General features: G+C 35.5%; 1 non-coding gene across 1 annotated transcript; it reads right to left on the bottom strand.

Moving 5' to 3' along the window:
• Positions 1-9,898: 9,898 nt before the first annotated feature.
• LOC131182656 (small nucleolar RNA R71) lies at positions 9,899-10,005 on the bottom strand. Its single transcript, XR_009150918.1, has one exon. It is a non-coding gene; the product is annotated as a small nucleolar RNA R71 (small nucleolar RNA).
• Positions 10,006-16,229: the final 6,224 nt, after the last annotated feature.

The following is a 16,229-nucleotide window of genomic DNA, read 5'->3' as shown; positions in this document are numbered from 1 at the left end:
CAATATGTTGTTTTTATTTTATTTTCATCAATGCTAGTTCACTTCAAGTGCAAGTTCATAAATATAAGGAGAATTGAGGGGATTCTTGACAAACCTTTAAGGAAGTATTCCCAAAGCTTCAATTCTTTCACTTTCTTCTTCCTTTCTATTCACAAGATGCTTGCCAAGTTCCAAGAACAAAATTTACTTAAGGGAGTTAGGGCATGTATAGAATAAAATCAAGCTTTTAAAAGCTTGAAATGGTTGTTAATGGTGGAAAGAGATGGAAGAGAGAGATGGGAGTGATGGGGTGACAATATGGATGAGGAAGAACTTTTTGTTTTTTTTTTTTTCTTTTCTTTTATGAATTTTTATGTCTTTAGGAAGACCACATATTCAAATTAAATAAATTTTAATTATAATAATTATTGTATCATGCATGATGTCATCACTTTTTACTTTTCCTTTTTCTTTTTTTTTTATTTATTTTTCTATTAGTTCTTTAATTTAATTCCGATTCTGAAATTTTCTTTTCTTTGATTTTATTTGATAGTTAGGCCAGGAGTCAGCTCTCGAGGTCAATTGATCAAATTGTCCCTCGCCGATTCAACCCGGTTAGAAAATAATTCAATATTTCTTCTGAATATCTGACCTAATTATTTAACTGTCTTAACAATTCTTTTTCGTGATTTTCTCTTTTCCACTGTGTTCGCAATAGTCTTAAGGACCGCGGCATCATATTTGAGTTTAGTTCGACTTCACAATCCTTCCCGAGAAAGTCACCCATCACTGTGACTCTCGGCTCATTTAACTTCTTGTGTTCTGTTTTTCTTATTTATACTTAACTAATTGATAATTACTAATTATTTGTATTTAGGGCTTATCTAGTTGTCTTAGATATGGTTCTAATCCCCTTAATTTTCCGAACCGACATCGATCACCAGAATAGTGAAATATACCAGGCTATGCAAATAGGGGTGTTACAATTCTCCCCCCCTTAAAATAAATTTTGTCTCGAAATTTTACTTGGTATCAGTCTCTGAACAACTGTGGGTGTTGTCTCCTCATGTCCTCCTCTCTTTCCCAAGTAGCTTCCTGGCCTGAATGATGGTTCCACAGCACTTTCACTAGCGGTATCTGCTTGTTCCGTAGCTGCTTCACCTCATAAGCCAGAATTTCTATGGGTTCTTCTTCATATGTGAGGTCTGGATTTACTTTAATTTCTTCTACTGGTAGTACATGAGATGGGTCTGATCAATACCTCCTCAACATAAACACATGGAAGACATTATGTATCTTCTCCAACTCTGGAGGTAGTGCCAAACGGTATGCCAAAGGACCCACTCTTTCCAGCACCTCATATGGCCCAATAAAATGAGGACTCAGTTTCCCCTTTCTACCGAATCTCATAATTTTCTTCCAAGGGGAAACCTTGAGGAATACTTCCTCACCCACTGCATACTCAATATCCCTTCTCTTTAAATCAATATAGGACTTCTGACAGTTTGATGCAGTCTTAAGTCGATCTCTGATCAATCTGATTTTCTCTTCAGTTTGCTAAACAATTTCTGGCCCAATCAACTTTCTTTTGCCTACTTCATCCCAACATAGGAGAGTTCTACACTTTCTGCCATACAAAGGTTCATATGGAGGCATCCTAATGCTTGATTGGTAGCTGTTGTTATAAGAAAACTCAATCAAAGGCAAGTGTGTGTCCCAACTGCCCTCAAATTCAATCACACAAGCCCGTAGCATATCCTCCAAGATCTGAACTATCCTTTCAGACTGGCCATCTGTTTGTGGGTGGAATGCAGTACTGAAGTTCAATCTAGTTCCTAGGGCTCTCTAAAGACTACCCCAGAATCTAAAAGTGAACCTAGGATCTCTATTAGATATAATGGATACTGGCACTCCGTGCAGTCTTACTATCTCATCAATGTGCAACTTGGCCAATCTTTCTAAACTGTAGTCCATCCGGATTGGTAGAAAATGAGCAGACTGGGTTAGTCTATAGACAATAACCCATACTGCATCATGACTCTTCTGTGTTCTCGGATGTCCCGTTATAAAATCCATAGTTATTCTCTCCCATCTCCATTCCGGTACTGGTAGTGGATGTAATAACCCAGCGAGTACTTGATGCTCCGCCTTCACTTGCTAACAAGTTAGGCATCTAGAAACAAACTCTGCCACATATCTTTTCATACCCATCCACCAGTAATGCTCCTTTAGCCCCCTATACATTTTTGTGCCACCAGGGTGCATGAAAAAAGGAGACTCATGTGCTTCCTTCAAAATGATCTGCCTCAAATCAACATCATTATGAACACACATTCTGCCCTGGTGTAGTAATAGACCGTCATCTCTTATTGAGAATTCTGATTTCTTGCCCTGTCAGACTTCTTCCAACAGCTTCTGATACCTTTCATCATTCTGAGCAGCCATTCTAATATGATCAATCAACACTGGCTGTACATGCCATGGGACTGCTATCTGCCCCTCTTCATTAATCTCTAAGCTGGTATGTAATGATCTCAACTCATGTACCATAGATAAAGGAGTAACTCGTAGACTTGCCATAGTCTTGTGACTTAAGGCATCAGCCACGACATTAGCTTTCCCTGGCTGATAGTCTATCAGACAATCATAGTCTTTTATCAATTCTAACCATCTCCTTTGCCTCAAATTCAACTGTTTCTGGGTGCCCAAATACTTCAAACTCTTATGATCTATGTAGATATAGCACTTCTCCCTGTACAAATAGTGTCTCCAGATCTTAAGAGCAAACACTATAGCTGCAAGCTCCAAATCATGTGTTCGATAATTCCTCTCATGTGGTTTCAGCTGGCGTGATGCATAGGCAATGACATTTCGATCTTTCATCAATAAACAGCCTGACCTGTTGTGAGAAGCATCACTGTAAAGTGTGTATTCATTACCTGGGGTAGGTAAAGTCAAGACTAAGCCTCAGTCAAACACCCCTTTAACTCATCAAAACTCTATTGGCATTTATCCGTCCACTGAAATTTCACATGTTTTCGAAGTAGCTTAGTCAATGGAGATGCCAACATAGAAAATCCCTTCACAAATCGACGATAGTATCCAGCTAAACCCACAAAACTGTAAATCTCCGTGATATTTATGGGCGGCCTCCAATTAAGGACAGCTTCTATCTTACTTGGATCTACCTTGATGCCGCCTACTGATACTACATGCCCTAAGAAAGATATTTCTTTCAGCCGAAATTCACATTTCGACAATTTAGCGTATAGCTGTTTCTCCCTCAAAGTCTGTAGTACAATCCGCAGATGTCTATCATGCTATTCTGCACTCCTTGAATAGACCAATATATCATCTATGAATACCACAACAAACTGATCGAGGTATGGTCTGAAGATAGTGTTCATCAGATCCATAAAAGCAGCCAGAGTATTAGTTAACCCGAATGGCATGACTAAGAACTCATAATGGCCATAATGGGTTCTGAAGGCAGTTTTAGGAATACTCTGCTCTTGTACTTTCAGCTGATAATAACCTAATGTCAGGTCAATTTTGGAGAATACAGCTGCACCCCTCAATTGATCAAATAACTCATCAATGCGGGGCAATGGATATCTATTCTTTATTGTCACCTTATTTAACTGGCGATAGTCAATGCATAACCGGAGAGTGCCATCTTTCTTCTTTACAAACAACACCGGCACTCCCCAAAGTGACACACTAGGGTGGATAAAGCCCTTGTTAAGCAGCTCTTGCAACTGCACTTTCAACTCTTTTAGTTCTGCTGGTGCCATTCTATATGGTGTTATGGAGATTGGGTCCACACCAGGCATAACATCAATCTCAAACTACACTTCTCTTTCCGGAGGTAATCTTGGCAATTCATCAGGAAACACATTTAGAAAGTCACATATAGTAGGAATGACCCTCATTGCTGGACTCCCCACTTAGGCATGTATCACATGTACCAAGTATGCTTCACACCCCTTTCTGATCATCCTTCTGGCTAGTGTAGCCAAAATGATGTTTGGTAGCAGTAAATGCCTCTCCCCATGTATTACCACATCACTGTACAGAGGGAGACCAAAAGTGACTGTGTTTAGTCTATAGTCAATCATGGCGTGATGCCTGGCTAACCAATCCATGCCCAAGATGATATCATAATCTCTAAAGGGCATTTCAATCAAATCTGATAGAAAAACATGTCCTTGGATCACCAAAGGACAGTATCTATAGATTCTGTTAACCTGAACCTCTTGTCCTAATGGACTAGTTATTAGCACTTCAAAGCCCATTTGGACACATGGAACAGTAAGTGAACTGACTATGCTAGCACTAACATATGAGTGGGTTGAACCCAGATCAAACAACACAAATACTTCTTTATCAGAGATAGAGAATGTACCAGCTACAACATCAGAAGTCTCAGCCTCTTCTCGCTGTCTCATCGTGTAAACTCTGGCTGAAGCACTTCAGCCGATCGACCAACAGCACTGATCGCTGAAGTAGTGCCTCTACCCCTGCCTCTTCCTCTGCCAACTGATTATGAACCTCTGGGAGCAAGACTCTGAATAGATCCTTCTACAGTAGTAGGAGCTGGAATGAATCTAGGAGCACTAGTGCAGTCTTTAGCTAAATGGCCCTTGCTTCCACAGTTAAAGCAGGCTCCTGTTGCTCAATAGCATTCTCCCCTATAAATCTTGCCACAAGTCTCACAGGGGAGGGGAGGTTATGAACCCCTGCTTGACTGCTGACCAGACCTAGGAGGTCTCTGTTCAGAGAATCTGCCCCTTCTAAATCTTCCTCCTCAACCTCTGCTAGGTCCACCAAATTTCTTCTTCTTTCCAGAGTTACCACCAGAACTTGGCTCTACTGACTTTTCCTCCTTATCTTTTTCTGGTTTCTCAGTCTTCTCTGATTTTTCTTTTACAGGTGTCGCTTCTGATTTAATCCTTTCTAGCTCAACTGCTTGAGAGATGAGTTCTGAAAAATTACTGTGCCTGAATCCCACTACTTGCATCCGTAGGCTGGGCTTCAAACCCATCTCAAATCTCTTGCACCTTTCGTTACTGGTAGAAAGGAGACTCCCAGCATAGTGGCTTAAGCAGGAGAACTCCCTCTCATGCTCTACCACTGATCTGTTCCCTTGTTTCAGACTCCGAAATTCTTATAACTTTTGATCCTCATATGCATTTGGGACGTATTTTTATCTGAATTCTCTGATGAAGTCATCCCAGGTCAGTACTGGTGGTTCAGCCAAGCTGTGAGGGATGGTCTTCCACTAATCATATGCATCCCCTTATAGTAGTGACACGGAGTATTCAAACTTTAGTTCATCTGGGCAGTGCAGCTTCTTAAACACTCTATCCATCCTTTCAATCCATTGCTCTGCCTCTAAAGGGTCCACTGTACCCTTAAATTCCGTAGCTCCATACATTAATAACTTGTCATACTATCTAGCTGGAGGTTGTGGTTGTACCATAGGTGTCTGGGTTAGAGCTTGAGTAGGCATACCCCCAGCCATTTGTTAAAACATCACAGCCATCTGCTGTGCGAACTGTGCAGGAAACTGTGGCATTTGTGGGGTTGGTGCTACTGATCCACTGACATTTTTTAGAGCTAGGGCTTCCCCTTGTGCCTTAGCTTTAACAGATTGCTCAACTGAGCGATTCCTTCTTCCATATCAGTCTATAGTAGGATATCTCCTGAATAAACAACACAAGGAGATTCCCTCCGTTAGTTCATATTTATGATGTAATGCACTGTATGTAACAAATAAGGACATTGAGTAGTTGTACTTAACAAAGAAAAGACACAAATTCACAATTTAAAACACACTTCAAAAATTTTCCTCTAATACCACTAAAACATGTCACACCTTACCCCTCTGTAAGGCATAACATGATCCCGTAGAATACCTAATGAACTACCGAACTTCACCTACCGATAACTCATTAAGTACCCTACAAGGGATTTTAAAATAATTTTCTTACTTTTATAAGTGGTGAGCATTTTCTAATAGGTATTAAAATCATTTATTAAAACTTTTAAAACTAGTAAAATTTTTGTCCCATTTTATTTTTTCACAAATTTTATAAAAATTTCGACAGAGTGCCGTTGGTATTTTGAGAAAACAGTTCTTCAAATTCCTGTAAAAAAATACTTCCAATAATTCGTCTCAACAACTTCTTCAATTTCACAACCATCCCAATCAATTTCAACATCACCTATCAATTTCCAAAAATTCAAATCCACAATTTCCAATTCAAATATCATCCAAAATATTACTAATTACTTTCATTCAATTAAAATAAAATACTTCCATTCATATGTAATTAAATGTAAAATAATTTATATACATCATACTAAAAACTTACATTAGGAAAATCCAAGCAAAAATTTATTACAAACTTTATACAAACTACACAAGACTTGTTTTACATGTCCATACCTTTACATAAATCACATACATCAAAATAATTTTTTTATAGTCAGGGTATAAAATATACCCAATAACTTCAAAGAAGGTAGCTCCTCAATTCTCAGCAGTTCAATCTGCTGCTCCTCTAGTCTCTATATCTGCATGATAAAGAATAATACCATCACGAGTACTAGGACTCAGTGGTGTACAACATACTAAAATAAACTTTATTCGGAATTTAAATCACATTTATTCAAAATTTAAATTGAACATGAGCAATACATTCAAAACATGACTTTTAAAATTTTAATCCAAACAATTTCTTTTCAAAAGTCTCAAAACACATTTCATAAAAAAACACCGTTATATCATGCCATTTGAAACAAATATAATCTCAATAGCCAAAGGCTAAGGAGAAGTCACATCACAAGGCTAGCTAGCTCAAATATATGGGAACTCATTCTTTTTCTTCTTCTACTAGTATACACCTCAACACTTCAGCCAGAGAAAGAATCAAAATTCGAAATTGATTTCCCCCACTAGTCATGCTAGTGAGGTGTTCAAATATATAGTCATGACACTGTGGTTTCAAAACTTATTTTAACAATTTACTAAATATTTATATCATCTCAAGTATACACAAATAACTTTCAATAATTTAAATCAATAGCATAATAAATATTTCATCACAATGATGTCACAATTCAATATTTCAATTTATTCAAAATAATATGCAGAAGAAAATTTACAGAAGTTATACGTTGTGCACAAACCTTATATGAGTCACCTTTTGGCCTTGACTCGACACCTCGGGTTCCTTCCTGGTATTCTTTTCCATTAAAACACAAAGTTTCACAGTGTTTCAGTATCATAACTTAGCATAAATCCAAAAATAAATTTAAATTCACTTTTACCTAGCTCTAATGTGCTAAACTTGACGTTCTTTAAAATTTGTGTTTCGGGGTTACTATTCACGATGCTATTCAAATCAGTTTGTTGACTTTCTAAGCCTTGATAGGTATGGGAATTCCAACTATACTCACATACCACATTTTGGTCATCAATTTTGTTGGTTTTGGTTGTTTTGTCAAAACTTAAGCCTTTTAGGTAAATTTGCAAATTTTCAGTTTTGGTGTCTTATGTTTCACTATCCCATTGGTCATTTTGCTGTTAGAATTTGGCAAAATTTTCTTCATAGAAAATGTTCCCTATTGTCTTAACTTTATTCTCCTTTTCAAATCACTCCAATTGGAGTTTTGTAGCTCAAGTTATAGCCATTTGAATCATGGCTGCCGGATTGAACTTAACCCAGATTTCTGGGCACCAAATTGGTTCTGGCAGTTTTAGGTCACTAATTTTGGGTGGCCAAATGACTTGGTTAAGGGCATAATTTGGGCTTGTGTTCTTCAGGAAAGTTTTAGTTCTATATCTCAACTTTCCATGGGTAAAATTGCAGGTCATTTAGACCTGCCTAGCCCATGTTATGGCCAAATGAACAAATACTGTTCATTTGGTCATTTTTGGTACAGGTTAGATTGCCAATTCCGGATTTAGTCAATTTGTTCACTAGGTTTTGGTCACTTTTTAGGCATGATTCCTAAACAAAAAATGTGTCATTTTGTGTCTAGTTTCATTCCAAATTGGCCTCACACAAATTGGACTTTTAAATTTTCAGTTTTGGCCCCTAAAAAGGACCTTGGTCCTGCTGCCTGTAGCATGACCCTAAGCAATTCGAATTTGCATTTGGTTCCAACACTTCTAACATGCTCCAATTGGTCACAAATGACCATTTCTCACCTCAAACCAAGTCTAACACACTATTTAACTCATTCTCACATTTTTGTCTTTTAAACCCTAGGTGCCAAAACCCTAATTTTCATGTTTGCTCCATTCATGCAATTAAACTATATAAACCTCAACTACACCTTCAATCAAGCTTGCCTACCTTTTTAATTGTGTCAAAATCCATCAATTTCAAGTTATCTCTAAGCTGGCCGAATTTCACTATATTCCTCAATATATTGTTTTTATTTTATTTTCATCAATACTAGTGCACTTCAAGTGCAAGTTCATGAATATAAGGAGAATTGAGGGGATTCTTGACTAACCTTTAAGGAAGTATTCCCAAAGCTTCAATTCTTCCACTTTCTTCTTCCTTTCTATTCACAAGATGCTTGCCCAGTTCCAAGAACAAAATTTACTTAAGGGAGTTAGGGCATGTATAGAATAAAATCAAGCTTTTAAAAGCTTGAAATGGTTGTTAATGGTGGAAAGAGATGGAAGAGAGAGATGGGAGTGATGGGGCAGCAATATGGATGAGGAAGAAGAACTTTTTATTTTTTTTTTCTTTTCTTTTATGAATTTTTATGTCTTTAGGATGACCACAAATTCAAATTAAATAAATTTTAATTATAATAATTATTGCATCATGCATGATGTAATGCATGATGTCATCACTTTTTACTTTTCTTTTTTCCCTTTTTTTTATTTTTTTATTAGTTCTTTAATTTAATTGTCGATTCTGAAATTTTCTTTTCTCCAATTTTATTTGATAGTTAGGCCAAGAGTCAGCTCTCGGGGTTAATTGACCAAATTGTCCCTCACCGGTTCAACCCGATTTGAAAATAATTCAATATTTCTTCCGAATCCCTGACCTAATTATTTAACTGGTTAACAATTCTTTTTCGTAATTTTCTCTTTTCCACTGTGTTCACAATAGTCTTAAGGACCGCGGCATCATATTTTACGGTCCAAAATTTGAGTTTAAATTGACTTCGCAATCCTTCCTGAGAAGGTCACCCATCATTGTGACTCTCGGCTCATTTAACTTCTTGTGTTCTGTTTTTCTTATTTATACTTAACTAATTGACAATTACTAATTATTTGTGTTTAGGTCTTATCTAGTTGTCTTAGATATGGTTCTAATCCCCTTAATTTTTCGAACCAACACCGATCACCGGAATAGTGAAATATACCAGGTTATGCAAATAGGGGTGTTACAAGTTTATGACCAAAACTAAACCAAAAAAAGAATTGCTTGAATTGGATCCAAAGATAAACAAAACTCTTAAAGCTATCAAGAGGGGGAAGGAGTAATAGGAAACTAAAACTTGGACCATAGCAGACAATCATCCAAAATCCTTAAAAGACTATAAAGCACCAATTATTCAAAGAATCCAACCCAGTGTAACTAGACTAACAATCAATGCCAACAACTTCAAGCTAAAACTGGCATGGCTCCAGATTATTCAACAGACTCAATTTGGAGGATTACCAATGAAGGTTCCACACTACCACCTCCAATGTTTTCTTACTTTCTGTGATACATTAAAAATGAATGGTGTTTCTAGAAATGCCATTCGACTAAGAGCATTTCCATTCTCTCTTAGAGATAAAGCAAGAAAGTGGCTACTATCTTAACCTGTAGGAGCATTCACCAACTGAGCTGATTTATTACAAACATTTTTAGCAAGATACTTTCCACTAGGGAAGACTGTTAAATTGAGAATCGAACTCAACACCTTCAGACAAAAAGATAATGAATCTCTCTATGATGCATGGGAAAGGTACAAAGATCTTCAGAGGGAGTGCTCACACCATGGCATCTAGGATTGACTCCTCATTCTGAATTTCTATAATGGTTTACCCATCAATAAGGAGTAATATAGATTCAGCAGCTGGCGGAGACCTAATGGAGAATACCACTGCCGAAGCTTTTTGAGCTTTTGGAAAGGGTTGCTTGCCACAATTTTGAATGGTCGAATGAGAGGGGAGACATTAGGAGAATAGTTGGAGTGTTAGAATTGGATGCACTTAGTATGGTCACTGCTTAATTTGACCAACTTTCAAAAATGCTTGACTGAATGCAAGCTAACATAATAGGAGCTAGCAGCCAATTTTTTTACCACTGTGGAGGAGGATACCAAAGCTCAGAATGCAATAATTATAGTGAACCCTCTATAAAATAAGTGAACCATATGAATAACAATGGGAACATTAACTAAAGAGCAATTGGAAATCCCTACTCAAACACTTACAATCCTGAATGGAGGATATTAGTAGTATGCACTAAAGGATATTGTGAAATTATATCTTGTAATATTTATTCCTATTTAATGGAATATATCTTTTTCTTTTAAATTTAAATGGTTTGAATTTAATTGAAAATATCCTTTAGTAATTTGTCAAATGTTTCATTCATAAAGTGTAAAGAATATGAGTGATGGAACATTCTGGTACAAGTATTATAAATCATGGTTTATAGTTTTAGATACTTCACAGGATAAGATTTATCCATATAGACTGCCATCTTTGTTTGTTCCCATTGATTAGTATGAGATACTAATGATATGGAATGGTGAGTCTCATGCCATATAATAAATAAAATGGGCACTTATAAGATAAGTAGGCCAAACCAATAACGTAAGATGATATGTATATGGAGTTTACTCTTGTCAATACATAATCATCTAGATCATAATAGTGCATATAATCCCTTGACCTGAGATAACACAATTATCTTATATATAGGTGGTTTGGGTTTGATACTGCTTTCATGCTTGTATTAGGTATGAGTATATGGGTGTAACATCCTCACTTTAGACAATTTCGTGCATTCTATTGTTCTGGCAGCTAAAGTCTATTCAGACGACTAGAATGTTTGGAACTGCACTTAAACTAGAGTAATGAGTCATAATTAAACTAAATAAAGATTAATTAAGATTGAAGAAAAATAAAAGAAGTAGAGTACAAATCAGTTAAATGAGCACAAGACATAGCGATGGGTAACTCACTGGGAAAAGATGAATCGAAAACCTAATAAGAGAAAATTTTGGTTAATTAAATTTAAAGGTCCAATATTGACAAAAAATGAGAGTTATTAAGTTAATGAAGTAAGATTAATTTAATTAATTAAGATTATGAAAATTAAATATAATTATACCACTAGTCAAACCTAATGATTATGGATTTTAAAGTATTTATAATTTTGCCATTCTTCTTAATTACAACTTTGCCATCATAATTGAAGTTAATATAAATATTAATTAAAAAGATAAATATCAATTAAAGTTGTCTTCTTCCCCATTCAAACCAGCCAGCACTCTCTCTCTCCATCCCTCTCTCTTTCATTTTTCCTCCATTAAAGCTCACTCAAAGCTCCAAAACCCTAATTTTCTCTCATACTCATTATAGGAAATTGAGAGGAAACACTAAATCAAGCCTTGAATTGAAGAAAGCATTCAAGAAATTCAAAAAATTTGAAAAGATTGGTGAAGTGGAATTTTGACCAAATCAAGGTAAGTGGTGATTTAAGCTAATATAGTTCTAAGCTAATATAATTTAAGTTGATTATGAAGTTTTCTACAGAAATTGATTGAAATCATGGGGTGTAAATGAAATAGGGTTTTCGGCCAAGGTGAGATCAAGAAGGAAGACCAAGTTTCGGTTAATTTGGAAGCAAATTGAAGGTTGATTGGAGTTGTTGAAGGCTTGTACAAAAAGGTTAGTGCTATGGAACCTTTTGAATTTTAAAGTTTTGGCAACTTGGCTAGGGTTTTACATAATTAGGGCTTTCCTTGTTTGTACCCTATTTAATGCATTTGTGTATATATTATGGCTATTGGATGTGTAATGTTTGAGGTATGTTGATGAGATTACAAAACACTTGAATGGATGTAGTGTTGTGCATTGGGACTAATTATGGATAACTTGAGTCTAGTGAGTTTAAATGCTCATAACTTGAGTTACATAACTCCAATTATTTTGAAACCAAAGCCAAATTAAATTTGAAATCTAGATCTACAACTTTTATGTTTTGACCCAAACCAAATTCCTAGGGTAACTTGGTTGAATTTCTAGAGAAAGTTAGAATTGTTGTATCTAGAATTTTCTGCAATTCCAGCAATTTGCTTTGTGACCTCCGTGTAGTAAACAGGGCATATCTCCCATTGTATAAATCCAGTTGAGATGATTCAAAATGATCTGGAAACCTTAGATGTCAGGCCCTACCCCTCTATAAGGCATAACATGATCCCGTAATATACCTAATGAATTACCAACTTCGTCTACTGATAACCCATTAAATACACTACAAGGGATTTTAAAACTTTTTTTACTTCTTTTTACAGTGGTGAGCACTATTTATAGGTGTTAAAAATTTTTTGAACTTAAGTGAAAGAGCTAACACATTTGCATTATTAGTAATTTCTATAAAAATTTTGGCGGAGTGCCCTCTGTATTTTGAATAAAACAGTTCTTCAGAAAACCTATAAAAAGCACTTCAAATATATTTCTCAATTTCAAACTCCAACATTTAATCAACACAGTATATTTCTCAACTCAAATCCATAATAATTTTTCAAAGGCTGAGATAAAAGAAATACAGTACAAATTTTACAAGCCAAAATAACGCACAATTTATTTTACACTTCAATGTACAATATTAGTTTACAACTGCTCAAAACCAAGAACACTATATACATACAGTGAACATACATTATAGTACAAAATGCAAATTATGGTATACTCAATATACCCGATGATCTCTCGATGAATGCACTAGCAGCCTAGTCTGCTGCCCTATCCGTCTGTCTACCTGCGACAGCAATGAAAAGCTATAGCTGAGACAATTTCTCAGTGGTGCACAACATTAACCAAATACAACTTTAAATCACAAATCATAAGTCATATAAATAGTGGATACTTAAACCATAGTTAAATTCAAGACAATAAATGTCATAAAGAATTTGAACTCCATTCCACAATATCACAATAAATCTCAATAGTCAAAACATGGTTAAATTCAAAAGACAGTGAATGTCAATAAGAATTTAAACTCCATTTTACAAATTATCAAAGCTCATAATAACACAATTTAGTCAAATAATTTAAGAACACAGTGTTGCCAATTCATACACTACTTAAGCCATGACATAAATTTCTGATCAATGCCGCATTGTACACTATGAAAAAGCAATCTACAACCCCACTAATCGAAATCAATGAGGGAGGTGGCTAGCTAGCTAATGAGTACTCATCCGATCTACAACCTCAATTGGTAAATCAGAGAGGGAGGAAAATAAATGATCTCAACCCCATAAATGGAGGAGGAATAATGTGATACTGTCATGCTAAGTGTGAACACAAAATCAATTCCAAACATTTTATTCAAATGATTCGTGAAAAATCCAATCAATTTCCAAAGTCATAATTTCATTCACAAGATGGCAACACAATTCATAATTAACTTCAAATTTCCATAAATCACACTAAATCAAATTTTCAATGACAAAAGGCTCAAATAAGGTTTATTATGCACAAACCTCTGATCACTGTCTCCCGGCCTTGACTCAGTGATTCCTTCCCTTTCCCTGTGTCCTTGCTAACTGAGAAACACAATTTGAAGTGTTTCAGTACTCATTTAAAGTATCTCTAACGATAATGCTTGATAATTAATTCACTGAATTCTTTTATTTGCTTAGTCAACCTAATATGTCGACCCTCGATGCGTTCCAGGTAAATTAGGTTTTAATGTTACTAATATGTCACATTCAATAGTCTTTTAGGGTTGGTACATATTACCCAATTCATTTCCATGTATATTGCGTTTTATTGCAATTTGCTGGATTCCGGGATACTAGTTTGACCTAGCTGGACGACCTAGTTCTCTCGGTTTTCGGGTTTCGTTTGAAACTACAAACTTGTAGATCTATGTCTTATTGCACGCGTAAAATTTCAGGCCATTCTGAGTTTACTAGGCCAAGTTTTGGTCATTTTACTATTGCTGGTCAAAGTGCATCAAAATTGGTCACTTTAGGTCATTTTAGGTTCGGCCAGTTTTTGGACCCGAACTTGTGCAAGCTTTTTGACTTGCTTATGGTCATTTCTGGGCTTTGGTGTCTTCATAAGACTTGTAGATATAGGTCTTAACTATTCATGGTAAAAATTTCAGGTCAATTGGACCTATTTTGAGTGAGTTATGGCCAAAAAAACTAACTGCTGCCCAAATGGTCAATTTTCAGGCCTTGATTGGGAAGGAACGGAAGCGTGAAAAACACAAGTTTATACCATTGAATTCAAAAATTTTCACCTAGGGTCACATGCATCATGCAAGATTTATTTTTTATCTATTTGATTTCAATGATAAACAACATATTAAAACTCTTTTAATATGTTTTTGGATATGTATTTGCCATTTAAGATTTTAAAATTAATCAGATTAATTTTAGAACCCTAGATTAAATCAAGAACGATTACACTAACCTCTTGATGCAATCGCAGTGTCTGCGCCTTTGAGATTCGTCTTCAGGACACCAGATGTTGTCCCTCTAGCTTGTCCACACCAAGAACACCTATGGCAGCCCTTGAACAGCTTCTAAAGCTTTTTTTATTAATTAGAAATTCATGTTCTGCCTTTTAAGAGATTAAAGATGTAAACAGGACACTAGAAACAATTTCTAGTGTTCTTAATTCAAGAGATTGATGGCTAATCTCTTTGAATTGATGAGAGATGAAGAAGAATAGATGAAAAGCCTCAAAGTGGCATGACAAAGGAGAGGAGTGGCTACTGGTTATTTTTCTTTTCATAACAACACTTAAATAGCTAGGTTAACACATTAAACCCTTGCCACATGTCACCCTTTGATTAGCTCTAGGTTTAATTGACCCAATCACATTGTGCCAAGTGTCAAACCTATATTTAATCTTGATTTTAATCATCTTACATGATTAGAAAACATTTGGCAAGCTTATGTGTAATCCCATGTGTCACCATCTCATGGTGCCACGTGTCACACTGTGAAATGACCAAAATGCCCCTGTGTCTTAATTTTGAGTTCTTAACCCAAAATAATTATTTTTCTTCTTCTAATTAATTTATATCAAATATAAATTAATTAATTAATCTCTATTAATTAATTTCTCATTAATTAAATTCATATTTAAACACTTTAAATATAAATTTAATTTATACTACACATCCAATAATCTAGATTTGGTTTCAAGTCATGCTAGGGACTTTGCAATTTAATTGCAAACCAAACCTATTTAATTAATCAATTAAACTCTTTAATTAATTAATTAAATCATATTTAAATAGGTGATAACTTATATATGTGTGTGACTCACTAGGCTCATCACTAATTGGCAATGAGACATGATATCAACTCTTAATATCATCAGAACTCTTTCTTACCATAAATGATTTCTCTAAATCATTTTATGCACCTCATAGACCATAGTTAACACCTAGCATAGCATGCCATGGCTACCCAATTAGTAATAAGGTTTACCTTAAATGAACCTATAATCATATGTTACCGTGCACTAGAATCTCTCTGTTATAAAATCCCAACTCAAGCTAGAGTCATGGTTTATGTCAAACTCCATTTGCTATGAATATTATGTTCTCTTTTAATTCCAGTTCTTGATTAAAAGATTTTCTCATCAGAAACTCTTTTCTGAATAAATCTATCTGTCCTGGTCAGGAACTTGAAACATCAAGAACAATTAAATGAACATAGAATTTTATCTCTATTTACTTAGAGGAACAGATTTCATCTTGATCAACACCTACCTCCATATATAACTAGTAGGAGCCAACACATGCCCATATACCCATACATAGTACAAGTATGAAAGCAGTATCAAACTCAAACTACCTCTTTACAAGATAACTGTGCTATCTCAGGTCTAAAGATTATATGCACTGATATGATTTATGACAGAACATTGACAAGAGTAAACTCCACGTGCTTGTCATAAGTGTCACTGGTTCGGCCTACTTATCATTTATAAGTGCCTATCATGTTTGTTATATGGCATGAGACTC

The sequence above is a fragment of the Hevea brasiliensis genome, chromosome 8 (genome assembly GCF_030052815.1).
Source record: "Hevea brasiliensis isolate MT/VB/25A 57/8 chromosome 8, ASM3005281v1, whole genome shotgun sequence".
NCBI classification, from domain to species: domain Eukaryota; kingdom Viridiplantae; phylum Streptophyta; class Magnoliopsida; order Malpighiales; family Euphorbiaceae; genus Hevea; species Hevea brasiliensis.
The sequence above is the reverse complement of the archived record's forward strand: the minus strand, read 5'-3'. Positions and strand labels throughout refer to the sequence as shown.